The sequence below is a fragment of the Giraffa tippelskirchi genome, chromosome 13 (genome assembly GCF_054371585.1).
Source record: "Giraffa tippelskirchi isolate mGirTip1 chromosome 13, T2T-mGirTip1v1.2.pri, whole genome shotgun sequence".
Lineage (NCBI taxonomy): Eukaryota > Metazoa > Chordata > Mammalia > Artiodactyla > Giraffidae > Giraffa > Giraffa tippelskirchi.
This window is the reverse complement of record NC_137287.1, coordinates 71,696,228-71,719,902: the sequence shown is the minus strand read 5'-3', so window position 1 is coordinate 71,719,902 and position 23,675 is coordinate 71,696,228. Positions and strand designations below refer to the sequence as shown.

The 23,675-nt window shown below is 43.3% G+C and overlaps 1 long non-coding RNA gene, 1 other non-coding gene and 1 pseudogene across 2 annotated transcripts in view; 1 reads left to right on the top strand and 2 right to left on the bottom strand.

Moving 5' to 3' along the window:
* The first annotated feature begins 477 nt into the window (after window positions 1–477).
* Window positions 478–13,119, top strand: LOC145530957 (mitotic checkpoint serine/threonine-protein kinase BUB1-like; annotated as a pseudogene).
* On the bottom strand, window positions 1,906–2,012 carry LOC145533649 (U6 spliceosomal RNA). Its single transcript, XR_014074229.1, has one exon. It is a non-coding gene; the product is annotated as a U6 spliceosomal RNA (small nuclear RNA).
* A 1,219-nt stretch (window positions 13,120–14,338) lies between the features above and the next one.
* LOC145531352 (uncharacterized) overlaps window positions 14,339–23,675 on the bottom strand; it is an 87,612-nt gene continuing 78,275 nt past the window's right edge. The window contains exons 2-6 of the long non-coding RNA XR_014072372.1: window positions 21,584–21,792; window positions 21,298–21,414; window positions 19,838–19,946; window positions 16,779–16,920; window positions 14,339–16,686 (exon numbers count right to left, since the gene is read on the bottom strand). This is a non-coding gene — a long non-coding RNA (uncharacterized LOC145531352). The remainder of the gene's footprint in view (window positions 16,687–16,778; window positions 16,921–19,837; window positions 19,947–21,297; window positions 21,415–21,583; window positions 21,793–23,675) is intronic.

Here is a 23,675-nt window from a genome sequence, read left to right as displayed (position 1 = left end):
CCCCAGGAGAATCCAGTAACTAATGATTCAGAACAAAGCTTTGAATTTTCACAAACCAACTCCGTTTGCATTTTTGTAACCTCTCAAGGTATGATATTGATCATCCCTCCCAAAATACATATTATATGCATGTATATATCTATTATTTATTTCTATTTTGTTATCGGTGAAATTAAAAGAATGTAAAATGAGTCATAATGGGAAAGCTGAAAAACAGTAAAGAAATGGAGCCCTTGTGTGATAATCCACAGTGTGCTGTGCTTTCATACTGATGTTCCAAATAGACTCAATACTTATGGACCTTTTAATTGTGTTTTACTTTTTTTTTTTTGCCACTTTTATCTGTTAATGCTGAGAAATTGAAGGACATTTTAAACTTAAACTTTGAAACTAAGCTACTTCAGCTAATTCCTTTAAAACACATTTCAAAAATTAAGCTGAGCAGTTGAAACTGCTGCTGGCCTGGGTCCTCTCACCATGGATAACCCGGAAAATGTTTTTCAAGTGTTTGAAGCCCATATGCAGAGTTACAAGGGCGATGACCCACTTGGTGAATGGGAAAGTTACATGCGATATGTAGAAGAGAATTTTCCTGAGAATAAAGAATACTTCAGTCACTCAGTCATGTCCGACTCTTTGTGACCCCATGGACTGCAGCATGCCAGGCCTCCCTATCCATCACCAATTCCTGGAGTTTACTCAAACTCATGTTCATTGAGTCCGTGATGCCATCCAACCATCTCATCCAACAATTCTTCTCCCGCCTTTTATCTTTCCCAGCATCAGGGTCTTTTCTAATAAGTCAGCTCTTCGCATCAGGTGGCCAAAGTATTGGAGCTTTAGCTTCAGTCCTTCCAATGAATATTCAGGACTGATTTCATTTAGGATGGACTGGTTGGATCTCCTTGCAGTCCAAGGGACTCTCAAGAGTCTTCTCCAACACCACAGTTCAAAAGCATCAATTCTTCGGTGCTCAGCTTTCTTTATAGTCCAACTCTCACATCCATACATGACTACTGGAAAAACCATAGCCTTGACTAGATGGACCTTTGTTGACAAAGTAATGTCTCTGCTTTTTCATATGCTGTCTAGGTTGGTCATAACTTTTCTTCCAAGAAGCAAGCTTCTTTTAATTTCATGGCTGCAGTCACCATCTGCAGTGATTTTGGAGCCCCAAAATAATAAAGTCTGTCACTGTTTCCCCATCTATTTGCCATGAAGTGATGCCATGATCCTAGTTTTCTGAATGTTGAGCTTTAAGCCAACTTTTTCACTCTCCTCTTTCACTTTCATCAAGAGGCTCTTTAGTTCTTCTTCGCTTTCTGCCACAAGTGTGGTGTCATCTGCATATGAGGTATTGATATTTCTCCCAGCAGACTTGATTCCAGCTTGTGCTTCCTCCAGCCCAGCATTTCTCATGATGTACTCTGCATATAAGTTTTTTATTTATTTATTTTAATTGGGGGCTAATTACTTTACAATATTGTATTGGTTTTGCCATACATTGACACGAATCTGCCATGGGTGTACATGTGTTCCCCATCCTGAAGCCGCCTCCACATCCCATCCCTCTGGGTCATCCTGGTGCACCAGCCCCGAGCACCCTGTATCATGCATCGAACCTGGACTGGCAATTCGTTTCACATATGATAATTTACATGTTTCAATGCCATTCCCCCAAGTCATCCCACCCTCACCCTCTCTCTGAGTCCAAAAGAGTGTTCTATACATCTGTGTCTCTTTTGCTATCTCACACACAGGGTTATCGTTACCATCTTTCTAAATTCCATATATATGCGTTAGTATACTGTATTGGTGTTTTTCTTTCTGGCTTACTTCACTCTGTATAATAGGCTCCAGTTTCATCCACGTCATTAGAACTGATTCAAATGTATTCTTTTTAATAAAAATATGGAACGCTTCACGAATTTGTGTGTCATCCTTGCGCAGGGGCCATGCTAATCTTCTCTGTATCATTCCAACTTTAGTGTATGTGCTGCCGAAGCGAGCACCACATATAAGTTAAATAAGCAGGGTGACACTATACAGCCTTGACGTACTCCTTTCCCGATTTGGAACCAGTCTGTTGTTCCATGTCCCATTCTAACTGTTGCTTCTTAACCTGCATACAGATTTCTCAGGAGGCAGGTCATGTGCTCTGGTATTCCCATCTCTTGAAGAATTTTCCACAGTTTGTTGTGAACAACTTCATCAGAGCATCTAATGAAGGAATTTTTAGATAAGAAGAGATATCACAATGACCCAATGTTCATCAATTATTGTTTAAAATTTGCCAAGTGCAACAGTGACCATCACCAGTTATTTGAGTTTCTGTACAATCGTGGGATTGGAACCCGGTCAGCTCCTCTGTCAAACCTAGGGAGCTGCTGCAACAGTATGGGATGTTTCAGACATTCTTCACTGAAACCATTTGCCAGCTCAAGTGAGAACCTCAGAACCTCTGCTTGATGCTCAGATTTTAAATCAAAGGTAACATCAAAATCAAATCCAGGAAATAACTCAGCCTGCATTTCTAAGAATCAGAGTCCACAACTTTCTGGAGCAACACCTGCAGCTGGTGATAAAGGGTCAAACATGGAACAAAGGGTGATCACGATTTCTAAATCAGAATATTCTGCACGCCCATCTGTGGCAGACAAAGCTGATGTTCAGCAGTTTGTCATGTATTGCAAGGAGAAGCTTATTCGTGGAGAATCGGAGTTTTCCTTCAAAGAGCTGAGAGCCCAGAAATACAATCTAGGGAGAAAGCATGAATAATGGGTAAATGAAGAGAGACGTTATATGAAAAGGAAAGAAGCAAATGCTTTTGAAGAACAACTGTTAAAACAGAAAATGGATGAGCTTCATAAGAAGTTACACCAAGGAGCAGAGATGTCTCATGAGAACCTGCCCTCTTCCCAGGGAACATCTGAAGTCAGTCCAGCGTGTTTGGGGCCATACGCAAATTCCCAGCAGGAACTAAGAGCTCCGAGTCTTCCAGCCATCCCTCAGCAGACCTCGAAGAATGCGGATGAGAAACCCAGAGAGGCAACTTCTGTTCCTCTTATGGCAAATACTGTCACCACTGTGTTGGTGTTCCCAGCTGTCAACCAGAGTGTAGCTTGCTCGGTTTCTTTGGCAGGCCAGCCAGTGATAGATGCATGTTTTCAGGGGCCAGCAAAGATGCCAGGTGTGTGAACAAAAGCACTCGTGCGTTCAGGCCACAGAGTGGAGCAGAGATAAAACAGTGTGAAAAACAGAGGTTATTAACACAAGTTCCTTTCACACAACTCCAAACACATCACTGGCACTAGTTCAGGCAACACCATCAAAAGTGCAGCCATCACCCACCGTGCACACAAAGGAAGCTCTCGGTTTCATCATGAATATGTTTCAGGCTCCTACAAGTTCCTGATGTTTCTGATGACAAAGAGGAATGGTCATCTCTAGGTCAAAATGAAGATGCGTTTGAAGCCAAGTTTCAAAAAAATGCAACATCTTCTGGGGCTTGGGGAGTCAATAGATAATCTCTTCTTTGTCATCTGCTTTTCCTGTATTTGAAGATGGAAACAAAGAAAATTATGGATTACCACAGCCAAAAAATAAACCTGCAGGAGCCAGGACCTTTGGAGGACGTTCCATGAGCTGGTTTCCTACAAAACCAAATGAAGTGCCTCACACTGATGAGTTTCTGGATGATTCAGCCATGGCAGGTGTCCATTGCAACAAAAGCCTGGTGCCAGCCACAAGAGCCTTTAGGTTCACTGTGCAGCTCGCATCTACGCCCTTCCACAGGCTTCCCGTGGACTCCGTAAACCCACTGGAAGATAAAATATGGTAGCAAACCAGCACACCCATGTGGCTTTGGATTCTTTTGAAAGAAACAAGGTGGAACCCTTGAAAGAGAGAAAGTTCAGTCCAATTGAAGAGATAAGCCGAGACTCAGTGTGCCCCACAGATGTCCCTTCTGTGTCCTTGCTCCGTCTGGGCCAGCCTGCTGCAGCCATGCTGACCAGCAACACAGAGTGGGACCTCAAGGCCTGTAAAGCCACAGACCCTGACTTTGCCATTGCGGAGGATCCTGCAGAAGCCAGCGCTGGGCTCTAGGCTGAACCGATGCAGGCTGGCTCGCTTGGGAATGTAGATGTTCCAAACTTCACTGTTCAGAATTCCTGGGATGAGGAGTTGATTTTCAAACTTTTATCCAGGATTTCTAAACCAGCAAGTTCCTATCCAAATACTTATGAATGGACATGTAAGCTTCCAGCCATCAAGCCCAAGACTGAATTCCAATTAGGCTCTTTGCTGGTTGACAATCACCTTCTTGGAGAAGGGGCTTTTGCCCAAGTCTATGAAGTTACCCATGGAGATGTGAACAATAGCAAAAATAAGGAGAAATTTGTTTTGAAGGTAAATTATCTATACAATATAGAAATGAATTTTAGAAAAAAAATTAAGCTGATGTGAGTGTGTTAAACAGAGGAGCTGGTCAGAAACCAGGTCTCCTGAACTCCAAGTGTGCATGCTTTCCAAAAGATGCCATCCAGATTCCAAATATGGAGGGCCCTCGATGTGAATAGGGAGCAAAAAAAAAAAAAAAAAATCCATCTACAAAGGAAACTGAGCATCCTAAATGAGTTCAATGAGGTGGTGGACAACTGCACATTCCAGTAGGAGAATTGCTTTCTGCTGTCCTCGAGCAATGGAGGGAAGAAGAACACATTACAATAGATGGCACTTACTCTGTATATGACTGAATTAAGAATTCTCCACAGTGATGTATTCCTAACCACTGAATAAGGGGAAATCAGACTCCGTTAACAGTCCCCTTCCTCTCTTGTAATCCACACTGCAGCACTGCACTGTCTTTAGGAGAAATCTCACTGGTGTGAAGCAATGCCACCTTCCTCCACTGCGACCTCACAGACCCTCCTTGTAACACAGACCCAGGGCTGTGGCCATCTTGGACTCAGTAAGATTTTGCTTGTTTCTATGGTTTGTGTCATGGACTGTTTAAAGTGTGTGTCCTCCCTGCCACCCTGGGAGCCATAACCACAGCTGGTCTTTCCCTCTCTCTGGGTGGATGGGCTCAATGGTCATGGAGGACTGGGTGTATTTTAAATGTCCAGCTGACTCCTGGATGTTGACTGGTGGTCATATTAAGAGAGAGGAGCCCAAATACACCTTGATAATGCTGAGGCTACATTTTGACATACAGCTTTAGAAAAGGAGCAAACTCTGAGAGACCAAAAAATGACTTTTGATTGGAAAGTACCCAGTGACTTTGGAGGTAGAAAAGAGGAGGTGGTGGAGGCTGACAAAATGGGTCTGAATTCATTTGAAAGATTGAATGCAAGAGAAAAGTCAAGAAATGCTCTAGAAATTGTGAAAGAGACATAGGCCCCTCCCATCCTTCTCCCATTTAAACATAAAATTATTGAAATTGAAGCTGCGGTTTTGATACAAGAATAGACAGATCCATGAAACAGAGTGGAGATTTAAGGAAAAATTTGTCTCTATACAGCATATATTAAAAGTATTGTTATAATTAGCATAACATATGTTCAGCTGCTATAACAAAGAGGTTTCCCCCCCCCGCCCAGTAAGGACTCAAATGCAAAACAGCTTTTTCCCTCCAACTGATAATAGCCTAGAAGTGGGTGTGGGGTCCAGGGCGGTCATAGGCAGCTCTGCTTCATGTAGTCATCCAGAAACCCAGTTATATCCATCTTATTGTGCTATCACCCCCGGGAAACATCCTCACCCAAGTGGTCAAAGCTGACTCACCAGCACAAGTCTATATTTAAGACTCTGGGAAGGGAGAGTAAGAGTTGAGGGGAAATGGGGCTTCCCTGGTGGCTCAGGGGTAAAAATAAATCCACCTGCCAAATGCAGGCAACAGATTCGATCCGTGATCCGAGAAGATGCCACAAAACAATTTAAAAGAAGAGTGGAGGGGAAGGTCAAAGAATTGAAAAACTCCTGAGCACACAGAGATTTGTACAGAAATGTTCAGAGCAGCATTATTCATAGTAGCCAAAAATCGGAAACTTGAGTTTTCGGACTCAAGTTTTTGGATATCAGTCCATCAACTGATGAATGGATAAAGTGTGGTATACCTATACAACGAAATATTATTCAGCAATTAAGGAAAATGAAATACTGATACATGCTGATATGGATGAATCTTGAAAACATTATGCTAAGTGAAGGAAACTAGACACAAAGGTCACATATACTATGATTCCATTTATATGAAATGTCCACATTAGGCAAATCTGAAGAGACTGAGAGTATTGTTAGCAGTTGCTTAGGGCCAGGATGGGGAGCAGTAATAGAAAGTCACTGCTAAGGGATGCAGAGTTTCCCTTTGGAATGATGAATATGTTCTAAAATTAGATAGTGGTGATGGTGCACAACCCTGAGTATATTAAAAACCACTGACTTGTATACTTAACTTTTTCTGAACTTTTATTTTTTGGCAGCATATGGGATCTTAGCTCCCCAACCAGGGATCAAACCTGTGTCCCCTGCCATGCGAGCACAGAGTCTTAACCACTGGACCACCAGGGAAATCACCTATACACTTTAAAAGGGCAAGTTTCATAGTATGTGAATTATACCTCAATCAAGCTGTTAAAAAATTACAATACAGTTGGACCCTCTTATCCTACTCTATGTGTGAAAATTCCAGATATTTCAAGGATTTAAATAAAAATCTAGAAAATTTGAAATTAATATTTATGCAAACTTGAGGAGAGAAAGGATTTCTTAAACATGATGCCATAAGAAGAAATAATCAACTAAGAATTATTTAATTAAAACTTTTAAAATGTACTTCAAAAAGTTTACAAAGAAAAAGAGCAGCTGACAAAATGAGAAAAATATATGCAGAATAAATGATTTTTAAGAAAGAATATACTTATCACATATCCAACTCTCATAAATCAAATGGCCAATAAACATTAAAATGCTAAAAACTAAACCAAAAAATGCAAATTAAATAGTGGAAAGAAAACTATGGTTATTCAGTTGGCAAATATTGAAAGATAGCACCAGTGTTTCTCTCTGTGCTGAAGGGAACTCTTAGCCATTATGAATAGGCATGTTCATTGCTACAATATTTCTGATGGCAGTTTGTAAATATATATCAAATTTGTTTAAAACTTTTGACCCAGCAATCTTAAAGGAATTCATCTGTAAGAAAGAAAGATTTGCCCCAAGATCAAGGTACAGGGTATTAATCACAATATTGTTTAAATATTTTTAAAAATTAAAATAATTTACATGTTATAATGTAAATTTATATTTAAATTATAATACATCCTTAAATTAAAATACTATACAGGCATTTTGTGTCTTAAAGACTTAAATATTTAACACATGACACCATAAGACTCCTAGAAAAGAACATAGATAGGCAAAACATTCTTCGACGTAAATTGTACCAGTGTTTTCTTAGGTCAATCTCCCAAAGCAATAGAAATAAAAACAAATATAAACAGATGGGACCTAATCAAACTTACAAGCTTTTGTACACCAAAGGAAACCATAAGTAAAACAAAAAGGTATCCTATGGACCAGGAGAAAATATTTGCAAATAATGTGACCAACAAGGGCTTAATTTCCAAAATATACAAATAGTTCATACAACTGAACAACAACAAAACAGTCCAAATGAAATAATGCCGTTTGCAGCAACATGGATGGACCTAGAGATTATCATATTAAGTGATATAAATCAGAAAGAGAAAGACAAGTATCATATGATAATATTTATATGTGGAATTTAAAGGACAAAGGAATATATCGATGAAACAGAAACAAACTCTCAGAGAACAGACTTGTGGTTGCCAAGTCGGGGAGGTAGGAGAGGGGTGGATTGGGAGTTTGCAACTAGCAGATGTGAACTATTATTTATAGCATGGATGGACAACAAAGTCCTACTATAGTGCAGGGAACTATATTCAATATCATATAATAAACTATAATGGAAAAGAATATGCAAAAGAATGCATGTATGTATGTATAACTGAGTCCCTTTGCTCTACAGCAGAAATTAACACAACACTGTAAATCAACTAAACTTCAATAAGTTTTCAGAAAAGAATACTATACATCCATTTTCAGTGGTATACACAGAGATCAATAGTCAAGAGACGAAAAAAAGCAGATGAACAAAAAAGAATACTAAATTGTTTTTTTTTTAATACACAAACTCAAAAAAAAGTCTAAGGGGACATATGCCCAACTACTGATAGCTAACTCTGAATGGTGAGATTATGGGAACTTTAAAATTTTCTTCTTGTTATTTACCTAAATTAACTTTCCTGTAATGAACAGGGAATGAAAAGGGAGGTTATTCTTAAGACTTTTTAATAGTGCAGAAAAATATTTATAGCATGAAGAAATGCCATATAGTTAAAGCTATGGTTTTTCCGCTAGTTATGTATGGATGTGAGAGTTGGACCATAAAGAAGGCTGAGCGCTGAAGAATTGATGCTTTTGAACTGTAGTGCTGGAGAAGACTGTTGAGAGTCCCTTGGACAGCAATGAGCTCAAACCAGTCAATCCTGAGGGAAATCAACCCTGAATATACATTGGAAGGACTGAGGCTGAAGCTCCTGTACTTTGGCCACCAGATGCGAAGAGCTGGCTCACTGGGAAAGACCCTGATGCTCGGAAAGATTGAAGGCAAAAAGAGAAGGGGGTGACAGTGCATAAGATGGTTGGATGGCATCCAATGGACATGAGTTTGAGTGGACTCCAGGAAATGGTGAAAGACAGAGAAGCCTGGTGTGCTGCAGTCCACGGAGTCGCAAAGAGTCGAACATGACTGAGCAACTAAATGACAACAATATGTTAAATAGTATGTTCAGCCTGATCATACTTTTTATTTCAGAAACTCCTTTATTTTTATAAAGTTAGATTAATGGTCATTGTGTACAACTATAGCCAAATTGCAGCATGTTCAAAAACATACCTACATCAACAAACTCCTACAGCTTTAAAAAGGTACAGATGTTGTGTTACCCATTGGCCTGATCACATTCTGTAAAAGCAATATTTACACACACACACAGAAAAAAAGAAATTGTTAACAGTGGTTAGCTCTGGGTGGTAGAATTATATGTGACTGAAAAAATTATTTGTGTAAGTTTTCTAAAATGAATACTTTTTGTTGTTCAGTCGCTCAGTTGTGTCCGATTTTTTGCAATCCCAGGTTCACTTATCATTTTCTAAAATGAAAAAGTGAACACAACATTGTAAATCAACTATATTCCAATAAAAATTTAAATATTTGAAGGTAAAGGAAGAAAAGGCTCACAGGTCTATATTATGTGTATGTATGTTATGCTTACTGCTTAAATACTGTTAGGAATACCTGAAATATCAATGCAAAGTCTTATAACACAGAGTTCCAAAGAATCATATAAGCTCCAGTGAAAACTTCACCTTGTTGCTCCAATAATAAGTATGTTGAACCCATTTACAGAGCTCTGGAAGTCAGTGCTTCACTTTGAATGGGGGGAAAAGACATTCTGCAGATTAACACGAAAAGCATATCCTCTCTGTAGCTCGAAAGGACATTGGAGCTGATGATTTATAAAAAATGTATCAGCTGCAAGATAAGAAGAAACCCATCCGAGGTCTAAATGCATCTGACACATCAGTTCAAAAGACAATTCCACCAGGGCCCTTGGGATTTGGGGAGAATGGCTACCTAAGAAAAATAAAACTGGTGGGTTCCTGTAATAAATGAAACCAAGACATGAGCAGCCAGGCTACGACAGTCTTCACTCACATGCTTATCCCTCTGTGCAAGGTGACAGGGACCTAACAGATGGGGTTGATGGCTGTCAGGCCCACAGATAACACCCACTCTCTGTGACTACCAGCCAACACGGATTGGACACATAGCACAGGCCAGGCACTGTCCTAATGCTTTAAAGTCCAGTGTAAATCCCCTAATCCACAAAGCCATCTTGTGAAGTAACTACTACGTTTATCCCCATTTAACAGATGAAAAAAGTGAGGCAGTTTATTCCAGTTCACTAAGGAGTCCTTTTTAGCCAAGGCTTGAATCCAGGAAGTATGACCCAGCTCCCATTCATCCAGACTTTCAGTAAAATGCTCAGAATAACCCCGCTGAGGGCCAGGCCTATCAGAGTTGCCTTTACTAAGCACGTTATTCTTGACCTCAAGGCTGGTCAGAGTACCTTGACCAGCACTCCACTTTCCAGGGTGACCCTGAGCTCCATGGACACGATGCCCAGGAGGTTGGGCAGCATCAGCTGGAGAAGAAACCAAACCCACAAATCCCAAAAGACATTTAGCAAACCGACAACTATTTACCAGGCCACTACAGTAGGGGGTCCTGCCCCAGGAAAGGGGACTAAGAGTACCTCACATGCAGTCCCTGCTTTCAGGGGTGGATGAGGGCATAGGACATCACCCAGCACAATTACAGAGCCCGGACAAGCTCCAGGAGCTCTGGACCTGCAGGTTCCTCTAAACGCCAATAGAAAATATTCAGGAAAAAAAAATTCCAGAAAGTTCCAAAAAGCAAAACTTGAATTTGCCCCATGCCCAAACTTACTGTTTACATTGCATTTTTATTTACACTGCATTTTAGTTTACACAAAAGCATTGAACCAGGAGCGATAACACTGTCCTAAGTACAGACAAGAATTCAGTTGATCTCAATTCTAAGCTTGGAAGTACTACTAGGATCCTTCCCATTCTACAGATAAGGAGACTGAGCTAGAGAGCTTAACTAACTTGCTCGAGTGCTAATAAGTGGCAGAGACAGGATTCAAATCCAGGCATTCTGATCTAGAGCCTGTGCTTCTAATCTCTGTGCTATAAGATGTACTTCTAGGTACATGTCTTGGATGTTTGTTCTGTCAGACCTTGTTTTAAGTGTTTTAACTAAATCATCTTGTTTGAAATACCCTCAACACACTGTCAGAAAGAGCCAGGGAAATAGCCAGTGTCTTAACCTGAAACAGGTTCTTTGTTAAAAGGATTCCAAATGTACACAGCAGAGTGGTTAGCAGATAGACTTTTGTCATCAGACTGACCACAGTTTAAATACTGACTCAGCTATCTTTTTTTTTTTTAATATTTATTTATTTGGCTGCATCTTAGCCTGTCTTAGTTCCCCAACCAGGAATGGAACCCAAGTCCCCTACATTGGAAGGCAGATTCTTAACCACCAGACAATCAGGGGAGTCCTCTCAGCTATCTTTTTATTCCTAATTTCCTCCCCCTCTTCACTGTCCATCTGTCCACTCAAAGAATTAGAGGAGACACACTGAAACGCAGATCAGACTGTTCCCCAGAATGATGAGAGCCACTGAAAACCCTCCACATCGGTGGGGAGACATTTGCTGCAGGTGGCAGGGCTGGGGAAGCCAGAGGGCGCAATGCCCTAAATCAATGACCCTCAGAGTATGATTCCCCAGATGGATGGCAGCAGCATCACCTGGGAATCTTGTTAGTGATGCAAAACCTCCAGGAGCTCTGGATCCTCAGGTTCCTCTAACTGCCAATAGAAAATATTCAGGAAAAAAAAAATTTGCAGAAAGTTCCAAAAATCAAAACTTGAATTTGCCCCATGCCTGGCCTGCTATTTACATTTCATTTACATTGCGTTAGGTATTAATGGTATTAGGTAGGGTATATGCAAACATTAGGCCACTTTATATAAAGGACTTGAGCAGGCAAGGATTTTGGTATCTGTGGGGTTTCCTGGAACCCATCCCCTGCAGACACCCGGGGCCGACTGTATATACAGAGACATGGGAGGAGGTAAAGCTTGCAGCCAAGTGGTCAAAAACCTTGGAAACTAGAGTAACTAATTCTGAACAGATTTATAGGCCAGGGTTTCCCCAAAGTGGAAGTATATTTCTCAGAATATTCTCTAGGTAGAATTTTAATACATGTTATGGGACTAAATGGGTTCTAGCACCCACATCAACAAGTAAGTCTCAGGACCCCAGTCAGGCATCCTGCAAATCCACTCAGTTCTGACAGTCTCTACTCAGAGATAGCATCAGATCCCACAGCTTAGGGGCTTGGTCCTATAAGACTGCCCCTGCCGCACTCGGACTAGTCCAGGTTGTCACCTATGCTTCTGATCAACCAGCTATGTATCAGAGGTTGCCACAGCTTTCTCAGGTTCAAGTAATTTGCTAGAGCAGCTCACAGAAACATTTTACTTACCCACTCATTGTTACTGCTGTTCAGTCACTAAGTCGTGTCTGACTCTGCGACAACAAGGACTGCAGCATGCCAGGCTTCCCTGTCCTTCACTGTCTCCTGGAGTTTGCTTAAACTCACGTCCACTGTGTCAACTTTCACTTTACTATACCATCAGGAGAGGATGTAACTCAGGAACAGCCAGACTGACAAGGTGTGTAGGGAAAGGGAAGGGGGCCTGGAGAGTCCATGTTCTCTCCAGGTACCACTATCCTAGCACCTCCATGTGTTCACCAACCCAGCAGCTCTCTAACCGCCTCCTTTTGGTTTTTAATGGCTTGACATCCTTATGTAGGCATGATTGATTACATCATTGGCCATTGGCCCCTCTCTGCTAGGTCAGGGGGGTGGGATTAAAACTTCCAACCCTCCAATCACAGGGTAGACTCCATGGCAACCAGCCCCCTTAAGTGCCTCCAAAAGTCATCTCACTAGTGTTAACAAGAGACACCTTTGAGGCTATCACCACTTAGAAAATCCCTAAAGTTCAGGAAGCTCTCTGCCAGAAACAGGATGAAAACCATGTGCCTATTTCTTACTATAAATCACAATATCCCAGACAAGAGTCTTGCAGTCTCATAGGTCTTAGATATCCTAGATTGGATGATGTCACAGGTATCTTACCTGCAGGATCTCTTCAATTGTGAATCTCTGGAGGGGTACATCACAGGCTACATTTTACAAACGTTTCAATACAGAACCCTTTCACTGAGGACTAGTGCGCCATGTCACAAGCTCAATTTGTAGATTTCAGTCGGTGGGTCAGTGGGTCTGTTCCTGCTGTGATTTCCTCAGCAGTTTTTTGAAAATACAGCTTCAGAGGTCTCCTCACGGCTCCTCGGAAGCCGTTACTAACCCAGGTGAGTCTAATGTATCATCAAGCTTGGGAGCGGCTGGTTTTCACAGTTGCAGCTGAATTTTAAGGGCCAATGAAGATGATAAGGGACAGCTGGGGTGAAGAAGGAATTATAGGCAAGACTGTATGGCTTAGATATGGGGGTCATGAGTGGGATGGGGATCAGTGAGGGGATTTGGGGGCTGTGAGGGTTTGGGGGCACTGAGGGAATATGGAAGCCCTGAGGGGGAACAGAGGTACACAAAGTAAGGAACAGAGACTGGAAGGAAAACCTGTAGAAACAACTTTCACTTTGTGGAGGGACCCGTGGTTCACAAACTATCTTCCAACACACCAGCTGTCTTTCTTACAAGCCCATGAGGTGGGGGGGGGGGGGGGAATTACTTCTGTTTTCCTTGGTTTAAGGAAACCCAGACTATGTGGACAGGAGTTTGTTTTTCTTTACATTGTCTCATATCCAACTCCTCTCAGCACTCTGAGGAATTATTTGAGGTGACTGAGGACCATCAGCATCCCAGGCAGCAGACATCAGCCCAGACCGTGCTCAGGGCCCAACGTCACTGTCGTCACTGCCGTGCAGCCCCTGGGAGGCCATTTACTTGCCCTTTTTCCAAATCTGGTTCCCCGGCCTCCTCTCCTGACCATGATGTGAGCCACCCTGTCTCACTCCAAACCAACCTTTCCTAAGTTAGCTAGGGTAGGCTTCCATGGCTTGTAAGAAGCTTGGCTTGAATGAGAAAGGTTAAGTGTGGGCATGAACCTCCATTTCAAAATTCATAATTCACATCTTCCTCTGTGCCTAGCCGGAGGACTGAAAAGTATAATGAGTTCGATTTGAGTCTTATGATAGTGTCAGTGATGAATGTCTAAGTGGGAATTCCTAGTAGGCATTTGGAGATAAAGGTCTATGGGGTAGAGGTCAAGATAAAAATATGGAGTTAGGGATCAATTCCACTGAAATCATGGATATGAATGAAAGAGCTTGTAACATAGGTCAAGTTGTGACAGTAAGCACTGAACACATTTTGGTGAGCCAAGGTGAACAGATTTGTTTGCAAAGTCCTAAGAAAGCTCTGGAAAGAGAAGAAATACAATTTGGCAGAGGGAAGTAGAAAGGCAAGAATTTGAGAAGATTCAGAGTCAGATGCCACCTATGTTTAGAGAGGCAGTTTCTTAATATTGAAAAGTGACAGTAATACAAAAAAAGCAAAATTTTCATTCAATAGTATGTACAGTATAATTTTATTTTTTTTTAATATATATATTGCATCAGCCTGGAAGAATCTACATCAAAGCATTTGCAGTGATTATCTCTGGATGCTACAATGACAATATTGGCTTCTCTGTTTTCTTTTTTCCCACATTAACCATTCATTGATTTTTTTTCCAGATACAATTGATAAACCACAAAATTCACCATCTTAGAAGGTACAGTTCAGTGTTTTTGAGATTATTCACAAAGCTGTACAACTATCATCACTATCTAATTCCAGAAAATTTTCATCATTGCAAAAAGAAACCCTGGGGACTTTCCTGGTGGTCTAGTGGCTAAGACTGTGCTCCCAATGCAAGGACCAGGGTTTGATCCCTGGAGAACCAGGGAACTAGATCCCACGTGCCACAGTTGAAAAGAACCTGAGTGCTGCAATGAAGATGGAAGTTCCAGAATGCCACAGCTAAGACCTGGCACAGCCAAACAAATATTAATAAATATTAAGATAAATGACACACACAAAAAAATACCTTATATCCATTAGCAATCACTCCCCATACCTGCCCTCCCTCCTAGCCCCAGGCAATGACTAATTACTTTCTGTCTCTATAGAGTTGTTTATTCTGGATGTTTCGTATGAATGAAGTCATGCCGTACGTAGCCTTTTGTGACTGATTTCTTCACAACTAGAATCATGTTTTCAAGGTTGATCCACTTGTAGCTTGTGTCCACACCTTACTGTTGCCAAATAAAATTCCATGGTATGGCTGTTCAACATTTTTTAAAAATCTATTTTATCTATCTATCATGTTGATAGACAGTTGAGCTGTGTCTTTCCATCTTTTGGCTAGGGCCTCCCAGGTGGCTCAGCGATGAAGAATCCACCTGCAATGCAGGAGACTCGGGTTCGATCCCTGGATTGGGATAAACCCCTGGAGGAGGGCATGGCTACCCACTCCAGTATTCTTGCCTGGAGAATCCCATGGACGGAGGAGCTTGGGGGGCTACAGTCCATGGGGTCACAAAGAGTCAGACGTGACTGAGGGATAACACTTCAGCAATCCTGAAGTGAACATTTATGAGTAAGTTTTTGAGTAAGTTGTATGAATGCACATTTTCACTTCTCCTGAGTATACACCTAGGAGTGGGACTTCTGGGCTGTATATATGTTTAACTTTTGAGGAGCCACAAAAGAGTTTCCAAAACGTCTGTGACCTTTGACATCCCCACCAGTAATGTAGGAGCATTCTGGTTGCTACCCCTTCTCCCTAAAACCTGTGAACTTACAAACTTCACTTTTTAGAAAGGATGGAGTGCACATGTGCTAAGGGGGACCCAAGATTCACCTTTTTTTTTACCCAACAAATTTAATCCTTTTTTGTGATTTTTTTCCAGATGAGAGATAAAGCGTGCAAAGATTCCCTTTAATAATGATAGAGACACTGGCATTTACTGGATTCTGATTTGGCCTCTGGGAGGTTAATGTTGAACTTTCTGCATGTATTATCCCACTGAATTTTTTTGGCTGTGCTGGGTCTTCTATCCAGTGTTCAGGCTTCTCTAGTTGTGGCATGTGGGCTTTGCTGCCCCATGGCATGTGGGATATAGTTCCCTGACCGGGGATCGAACCCATGCGCCTGCATTGGCAGGTGGATTCTTAATGACTGGACCACCAGGAAAGTCCCTATCCCATTGAATATATACAGAAAACCCTGAGTGTGGAACCTGTTCTAGAGAGGAAGACGATGAGGTTTTGAGGTGATGTGACTTGAGCAAAACTTCTGCCCCAAAGCTGAAATTCTTAACCATCCACTGTGACAGCTCAAAACCCACCTTTCCTTTTGTTGTTTCTGGCTGTACACACCATGTGTCATTTCCATATTTCCTAGGGGGAAAAATCTTTCTTGAGATGATTTTTCACGAGTCAGGTACAATTTATCATACTCTGAGTGCCAACAAATTCTGGAGATGCAAAACCTATAGCCTATGTATAAATAATCTGACTCAGTGGTGTAAACATTAATTCAATGTTTTTAAAAAAAAAAAAACAACCTTGTTTCTCTGAGTTGATATAATCTTTTCTTCTGGATCTTTTATTGGCTCATCAGCACCAATAGAAATGGGTTTTAAAACTGATTAGCCCGGAGAAAGGCACTGTAATCAAATAAATCTCAAGTTAGCCATGCTTTCCATTCTGTTTAGAAGTGAGATTTTTTTTTTTTCACCTGTGCCTTGTTTCCCAAAGAAAGCGTGGTAGCTTTTGTGTCTGAAAAATACATTCACTTCTGTGGTTTTCTATGACGGCAGAACCAATTCTGTTTGTAACTGGCCCATTTCAGCTCCTGAGACAGCCCTGTGGAGGAAGAGGGATGTGAATAAGATCTGAATAAAGCATATTATTAGATCTCCAAGAGAATCAATAGAATCTAATGTAGTTTTCCTTGCCTTGCATCAATAAAGCAATGTTGTCATGGAGGCATTACAGTCTTGTCTTCTCGTGTGGGTCTGAAAGCTTGTTTTGTGCTGCTGGTGGTGGTGCTGGCTGGTTTGCCTGAGTTGTCTGTCGTAAGGACTGATTTGCTTGGTTCTGAAAGGCATAATTGCTGCATCCATAATTTAAGGCTCAGAACACCTTAAGTGTTCTGAGGGAGACAAATAGATGTTATTTTTATTATCTGTGGTTTATAAATAAATGTTAACCTGGAAAGATGACATGGTCTAAGGCACACATTCAGTTACATTTGGCAGGTCAATGCACAATTCTAGGCTGAACCTTAAGCTGCTTAAAGGTGGGAGAAATCTGGGGAACCACAGGCTCACCCATTATTTCTCTGCTGGTGAAGTTGAGACCAGTTAGTAAAAGACTGCAATGGGTTGAACTGGCCCCAGAATTCATTCATATGCTGGATCCCTACATCCCAAGTACCTCAGAATGTGGCTGTATTTGGAGATAGGGCCATTAAAGAGGTAATTAATTTAAAGTGACATGATTAGGGTGGGCCCTAATTCAATATGACTGGTGTCCTTGTAAGAAGGGGAAATCTGGACACAGACATGCACAAAAGGAAGACGATGCAAAGACATGGGGAGGGGATGGGGAGACGTCCCTGGTGGTCCAGTGGTTAACTGTCAATGCAGGCGACACGGGTTCAATCCCTGGTCCAGGAAGATCCCACATACCACTGAGCAACTAAAGCCTGTGGGCCACAACTACTGAGCCCGAGCTCTAAGAGCTGGTGAGCCACAATAAGAAAGCCACTGCAGTGAGAAGCCCACACACCACAATAAGAGAAAGGCTGTGTGCAATAACAAAGACCCAGCGCAGTCAAAAATAAATAAATGAAAATTAAAAAAAAACGACAACACAGGGGGAAGATGGCCACCCACAAGACAGAGAGACCTGGAACAGACAATTCCCTTATCGCCCTTAGAAGTAACAAACCCTGCCCACACTTCAATTTCACATGTCTAGCCACCAGAACACGAGACAAGAAATTTCTGTTGTTTAAGCATCCTGGTCCATGGGACTTTATTACAGCAGTCTGAGCAAATGGACACAGGTGCCTCTGCTGCCACTTTGGTGCTGATGGCCCAATGTCAGAGGCCCCAGGTCTCCTGACATTCATCTCAATGCCCAAGATGGTGCCTTTGAGGCTTACTGAGCGAAACCCAGAAACCACAGACATACTAACTGTTCAGTGCTCACGTGTGTCGTGTTTTATCTTAGATTTTTATCTTAGATTCCATGGAGATCAGTCTTCTCTTTGGTCAGGATGTCATCCCTCGGCAAGTCTGAACACAGGATTTGAAATTCGAGCCATTTGGTCAACTAGTCTGGTCATCCTAGCTTTCCTGTTCCAGAGCTTCTTGCCGGGGAAATTTTCTCCAGGGAAACCTTCACTCCTGTCTGGGTTCCCAGAAGTTGCATCCACACAGACCTTCTGTTCGGACATCCTATGATTTTGTGAAAGAGGCTCCTTTGCTCTTGTTAGGCATGCGTCCCTCTTTCATGGGGCAGGGTCCTGCCTCTCCAATGGGGCCCTTTTTCTAATGAAGGAAGAGGACAGAGTAACAAGGCACCATGTGAAGTGCTTGCCAGGCACCACCTCACTTAATCTTCACAATCTCCCTGAGGAGGGGCAGCTACCATCGCCTCCATTTGCTAGATGCAGGAACTGAGGCACAGACCGGTTAAATGCCTGACCCAAATTCACACAGCTCACAAGTCGGAGAGGCAGGCAATTTTGCCTTCTACTCTCTGACTCAGGCCTGGAAGCTTCAGGCACCACTGCTCCGTGGCTGGTGGCACGGTTTCTGTGGGGATCTAAACAGCCTCACTGAAAGGGTGGTCTGCAGCAGGAGGCCCCCTGAGGGCTCAAACACTGTTCCAGAATGGGATAGAGACAGATCGCAAGAATGAGCGCAGCACTTAGGGGCATCCATGCCAATTCAACAGCAGTGTTAGGTCCATGGAGCCCTATCATAAAAAAGAAACGGGCTTGTATTTTATACAATCATCTCATTTTTCATCTTATTTGCAATAAAATATCATTACAAATAAGAAAACTGGTCCTTGGGACATCCCTAGTGGTCCAGTGGTTAGAACTCCAAGCTTTCACTGCTGAGGGTCTGGGTTCAATCCCAGGTCAGGGAACTAAGATCCCACAAGCCATGCACTATGGCCAAAAAAAAAATGAGATCATTTTCATACAACACAATATGGACAAGGCTGACTGTGCTGTTGTTTTAGAGGAAGGTCCAGATGCTGTAGAAGTTTAGGAGCAGCCATCCCAGCTCTTGACAACCAGCGGAAGCCCGCAGCTCCCATCACTCATTTCTCAATTATCATGGGAGAAGTAGGTCAGGAATGGAAGCAGGCCCGGGAGGCTGGGAGCTGTAGCAGGACAACAGGAGACTGGCCCTGCCATCAACAACAGTTACCTTGGGTAAGTTCATGACCTGCCCTGCACCTGGCTCCCCGTGAAGGTTTGGAGCCCTGTGACCCCATCCTTCTTGATAAAGTCTCTTTCTGCAGCAGCCATCCTGTCCTTTAGATAATCAAACAAGAAGCCAAATGGCCTGAAATGAGCCTCCCTTCCTGCTCCCTTCATTCTCCAGGCTGTGCTGTTAATAGGAAAGTAGCAAGAAGGTATGGAGAAGGCAATGGCACCCCACACCAGTACTCTTGCCTGGAAACTCCCATGGACTGAGGAGCCTGGTAGGCTGCAGTCCACGGGGTCACTAAGGGTGGGACATGACTGAGAGACTTCACTTTCACTTTTCACTTTCATGCATTGGAGAAGGAAATGGCAACCCACTCCAGTGTTCTTGCCTAGAGAATCCCGGGGACAGGGGAGCCTGGTGGGCTACCGTCTATGGGGTCACACAGAGTCGGACACGACTGAAGCGACTTAGCAGCAGCAGCAGCAGCAAGAAGGTAAACAGCCAAGAGAAGGAAGAGACCTGAGCCCTAACAAACAGCCAGTCCTCTGAGATAAACTCACCCCCCAAGGGCTGTGCGAATGGTAGCTTCAGCCTGCTGGAGTCGCCAGCAAAGTCTGTGCTTGTCTCTGAAGTTCCATTGCCCAGGAAGCTGTACCTGGTTTCTCTTTCCTGCCCAACAGATACCCGTGGTTTCCATCGGCCTCATGTCTCACCCCCTCCTGTGGTACCTTCCTCCTTCCTCTCCTGCAGCCTGCCTGCTCTTCCTCCCCCGGTCCCAGTCCTCCCGTCCAGTCCTTTAACACCCACCTAGCATTTACAATGGACAAAGCACATTCATCGAATTGTTGTGATGTTGTTGATGTATTGGCTTCCGAACAAAAATCACCAGATCTGAGAGCTAAGTGTAATTTTTGCTCTGCAAAAGTTGGGTCATGCAATCAGGGATGGTTTATGTACATAAAGTATCTCCTGTGGGTCTGGCAAACCTCATGAGGCCAGGAGTGGGGAGTAAGCTCTTTTTTATAAACATGGAAGGAGGCTCAGTTGGGTGCCTGGGTACAGCAGGCTGACTTGGGGTGTCCACTGGGCTTAAAAAACAAACAAAACCAAGCACAGGGTGGTCACGTGCTGACTCAGGGTCAACGCAGTGCAAGAGGCAGAGGTGGCTCAGCCCTGGATCTGTGTGATACCAAAGGCCCTTCTCCTTCACCAGACATCCTGCCCTGGCCTCTGTGCTTACCACTTTGGGGTGTGGCCTTTAGGAAGCCTGAGCAGCTAGTGAGAGAGGCAAACCCGGAGCCTCTGGGACGCCCAACAGAGAAGGAGGGTCCAGACCAGAAGAACCAGGTCTCCACCCAAAAGCCCCAGAAAGCTTGCCTCCCAACCTGGACAGCAGGTCAGAGGTAGCTGCCGGGATCCTGGGGTGGTTCCATCTGGAAGTAGGGGTGGGCTGGTGTTGTGACAGCCCAGTGACTTGGGACTGGATACTTAATGGGGTTGAGGACACTAACAGGTCAGTCCTGCCCCATATGCCAGTAGGGCCCCCTGAAGAGTCACTGAGTCCCTAAACCCAGCTCTCTTTTTGCATTTGACCCCTCACTGCTGTCTTGCCATTGATCCAGAGGACACTGTCCAGCGCTTCTGGGGCCCACGGCCTGCTTTCAGGCTGCTAGAGAAGCAAGGCATTCAGAAACCCGTGATCACCCCTCCCTGTGCTCGGGGCTTTTAATCTCCTTAATTGAAATTGACTGGCCTCTTGGGAGGCAGCACTGCATTGGCCCTGGGCTTCCGTACGTGACGGACTCTGGTTTCATTCTTTTAAAGCCCAATCGACACCCCAGGGCATCTGATCTTCTCCCTGAATCCTGGGCCCCTTTCCTAACCAGGAGCAAAATCAGAAACAGGCCCACTTGACAAAACAGCTCAGGGAAATAAAAGCATCTGATAAAAATAAGGGGAGAACATTCCTGTCCCATTGTGGCTTGGCATGACACAAAAGGCTGGTCAAAAACCCCATTACCTAGGAGAGATGCAATCACCGGGGGTCGGAGCCGCAGCGGGGGCTGAGTGCCTCCGCAGCTCACAAGATAAACAGGCTGGGCTGCAGCGTCTCAAGTGGCTGCAGAGTCTCAAGTGGCTGCAGAAAAGATAAAAAAGAAAGAAAAGTGAAAGTGCATCTTCAGTGAAAAGAAAACTGAACACGCAGAGAACAGTTTAAGAGTCCAGATTTGTGTTCATCCAGACACATAACAGTCCTCCCCCGAAGTGGCTGGAGCTGCTTCACAAACCGGTTTGGCAGGTCATACCTCTTTGGCAAAGCTTCTGATAGGGCCCCTTCCTCACCAGGCTGATTATATATCCTGGCAAATAGCCCTCTGGGAGCTCTCCCGGGAAGAGCGGGTGGGTCATTTCACCAACTGGGCTCCTGGCTTGAAAGGGCCATGCCAGGGGACTGGGCCACCTTCTGGCTTCTAGCCCCTGGGCTCTGTCTCCACACTGGCTGCACAGGTGGTACCTGGAAACAAGACGTACCTTAGAGGTAACAAGACACAGCGCTGACAAGTCAGGTAGTCATTAGGAGTGACAAACTCACCCTAAGACCATCTAGCAGCCCCACCTTCTAAAGATCAAGTCAAAGGGACCACAATATGCCATTCCCAAACACACCACTTTGGCATCAGGATTATTACTGATTATAAACTGAAGGCAAGTGAGAATCAACACAGTGCTAAATGAGTTCTCTTCCCTCCCCTTTTCTGCCTAAAAGCAGGGCATAACATTCCATTGGGGAAGGTTTCCCTCCTCCTGTACTAGAAAGAGATCCTTATTACCAAGACAGAGTCATCACCAAGACGAATCTGCATTAAACAGACCTTGTTAAAATAACCCTTGGACTTCTCTGGTGGTCCAGTGGTAAAGAATCCTCCTGCCAATTTGGGGAACATGGGTTCAATCCCTGGTCTGGGAAGATCCCACATGCCATGGAACAACTAAGCCCATGTGCCACCACTACCGAAGCCCTTGGACCTAGAACCCATGCTCTGCAACAAGAGAAGCCACTGCAATGAGGAGCCCGAGTAACTATAACTAGAGAGTAACTCCCTGCTCACTGCAGCTAGAGAAAAGCTTGCACAGCAATGAAGACCCAGTACAGCCAAAAATAAAGAAATAAATCTATAATCTTAAAAAAAAAAACATAACCCTTATCTTCCATTAGTTTCCCCCTTATATTTCCTCATCACTTCTCCACAAAGTATCATCCCTAGAAGCCCAAACTTCCTTTGCTTTGTTGAAGATGACATATAAATCCCCGAATCGAGTCTACCTTGAGTTTCACTTTTTTCTGTGAACTCCATGTAAAATATTAATAAAATTTGTCTTCCTTTTCTCCTTACAATCTGTCTTTTGCTGTTTAAATTCATAGGCCCTCGAGTACTGAACATAAGAGGGTAGAGGAAAAATTTTTCCTCCCCCCTAGAAATTCCAGAGATCCAGATTTTAAAAGGGATCCAGCCTGTTTGCTGCAGAAAGTTCTATTTTCACATAGGTCCAAGTTGAAAGTGGCTCTCAATCCCCACTTTCTCCAACAGCAGAAGCATTAAACCAGAGTGAACTTTGTAGAAACAAGAGCTGTATCATGGAGCTAGTGTCTAAGGGTGCCTAATGCACAATAGGCACTCAATAAACAGTTAAGTGAATAAATCAATGGATGGATGGATGGTTGGATGGATGGATGTTGGGTCAAATAAGGTTGGAGCAACTGCATCACGCATAAAGCAGAATTGTGGACTTCCCTGGCGGTCCAGGGGTTAAGAATCCACCTGCCAGTTCAGGGGACATGGGTTTGATCCCTGGTCTGGGAAGATTCCACATGCCTTCAATTCCACTAAGCCCTTGAGCTGCAACTACTGAGCCCACACACCATAACTACTGAAGCCCTAGAGCCTGTGTTCTGCAACAAGAGAAGCCACTGCAATGGGAAGCCTGTGCACCGCAAATAGAGAGCAGTCCCGGCTCGACACAACTAGAGAAGCCCACATGCAGCAACAAAGTGCAGCCAAAAATAAATTAATTCATTAAAATGTTTAATTTTTTTTTTAAAAAAGTAAAATTGTAGCTTAAATACAGGCTCCCGTAATATATCACCAAGGCAACCTGTTGATAAAGCAAAGCTCCCAGCAGTAAGAGAGGTCATTACTCGCCAGTCTCGACAGTGTCTCTGAGTCGGGCAGGTTACTTATCAGGTTGAAGGTGGGTCTTTCAGTGTGGGGCTCATTAGAATTGTGTAGGTTCTTGATGTAATAGTTCAGGATTGTGGGCACAGCAAGGTGTGTTAACAGTCATTTGATGTTATCTGCTGAAAAGCTAAGCAGTTTTAAGTGGGTTTAGGAGAAATTC